At 68.4% G+C, this 1,793-nt stretch overlaps 1 protein-coding gene across 1 annotated transcript in view; it reads right to left on the bottom strand.

Annotated features, from left to right (window-relative positions):
• The window catches only part of SDK1 (sidekick cell adhesion molecule 1), a 339,428-nt gene that overhangs the window by 9,362 nt on the left and 328,273 nt on the right, over positions 1-1,793 (bottom strand). The gene's annotated exons all lie outside the window — the stretch shown is intronic.

The following is a 1,793-nucleotide window of genomic DNA, read 5'->3' as shown; positions in this document are numbered from 1 at the left end:
CCAACCGGCAGACCCAGCCCTTGGTCCAGCTGCCGCCCCTGCTGCTCCAGAGCGGAGCGGAGGGTGCTGGGCATCCGCAGTATAACGATGGCCAAGCCGTCACGTGGATGAAGCTCTGGGGACACCCGCCGTCCTTATGCTGCTGCGCTCAGGCCACGGTCATTCCGCCCGGCCTCCCGCCCCACCCTCTCTGCTCCTGTCTTCCTGCTGGCGTGGCCTCCGGCTCCGGGTGACCCCGCTCACTGGCACCCTCCCAGCTCCTGCTTTGTCGTTTGTCCAACCATACGGAGGCCCTGCCAGGCCAGGCGCAGGCCCAGGGCTCAGAGGCGGCGTGCCCTTGCATTCGGCCCGACCACGGCTGGTGACTCGTGCCACCACACAGACGGACAGCACGATGATCGTCACTGCTCACAGGTGTCCGTAGGGCCCTGGGCCCCGGCCCTGAGTGACAGCTGCGGCGGCTGCTCTGCCTCTGATGGCAGTCTCTCCTCCCGGCCGTGGTGACCCGCTGGCCCTGGTCTGGATGTGGCCCCGCTGGCCTCGGCCTGTGGCCTGGGTGTCCTGCTGGATGTCACGCTTCCCCACACACTGACCCAGCGGCTCTCCTCCGGACCTTCCCTCCCGCCTCTCCGTCCTGCCTGGTCGTGGCGGGAGCCTGCAGTTCCGGTGCCACGGGGACCAGCCCCAGCCCCCTGAGATGCCCAGACGCCCAGCGTCCCGAACACCAGGACAGCGTGGCCACCGCAGCCACAGGGGCAGCTCTTCCCGAGAGACGCCTGACAGTCCTCGTCCCCAGACCTCACAGAGGTCTCAGCAGGCAGCGTGCTCATCCTCAGCCGCCCGGGGGCAGGAGAGCTCAGAGAGGGTGGCGGTCTGCCCAAGGTCGCACAGCATGCCCCCACAGAGCCAGGCTGGGCTCTGGGTCTGCCTGCCTGCACAGCTTTCACTTTCCACAGCCACGAGCTCCGTGAGGAGGAACCCACCTCGGTCTTCCAGCAAAAGGGGGCCCCTGGCTAGACCTGGTTCCGCTAGGCCGCCAGCCCGACGCCACCTCGGAGCGCTTTTTCCAGCAGGCCAGGCGGGACACCCGCGCTGAGGCCACATCCTGGCTGCCTCCCGGCTCTGCAGGTGCTTCGCTGGGCACCGCGCTCTCGGAGCCTTGGCTTGTCAGACTGCGACGGGGGCCGCGGGAAATGCCTCCGGGGCTGCTGTGGGTCCCGGGGTGTTGGGGGTCCTGGCCGGTCAGCGCCTGGGCTGTGATGTTGCTGTACAACAAGCAGCTGCCATCCTCCTCCCGCCAGCTGCTGTGTTCCCAGCGGCCTGCGCCTGCTGCTCGGTGGCCTGTGTTGCACCGGCAGCACCATCTTCACGCAGCCTCCACGGCTCCCATTCCGGCCTCTGCTCCTCACGGCACCGGCTGGCTGGCAGCCTGGGGCGCCCCAGAGAGCTCCAGAACCATCCACGGTGAGGCAAACAGGAAGAGAGGCCGAGATGGGCTGTGGCCGGGGGTGGGGGGTGGGGTCTCAGCTGCCTGGTCGGGGGGTGACTTAGGCCGACACCTCATCCTGTGGCGAGTCCTGTGCTGCAGGCCTTTTGTGGGCTGTTTCCTGGGCAACCCACCGGCATCGCTCTGAGCGTCGTCTGCTCTGTGATGCATCCCTGGGCCCGGACGCCCCGGTTCGGGGGCCTGGTGCTGCCTGGCCCCGTCCGTAGCCACTGTTGGGATGTGAGTGGTGACGGCCCCCCAACACCTGTTCGTTGCTCAGGGAACCCAGAGCAGCTGCAGCTCCCCG

This window comes from Myotis brandtii, unplaced genomic scaffold (assembly GCF_000412655.1).
Source record: "Myotis brandtii unplaced genomic scaffold, ASM41265v1 scaffold579, whole genome shotgun sequence".
NCBI classification, from domain to species: Eukaryota; Metazoa; Chordata; class Mammalia; order Chiroptera; family Vespertilionidae; genus Myotis; species Myotis brandtii.
The sequence above is the reverse complement of the archived record's forward strand: the minus strand, read 5'-3'. Positions and strand labels throughout refer to the sequence as shown.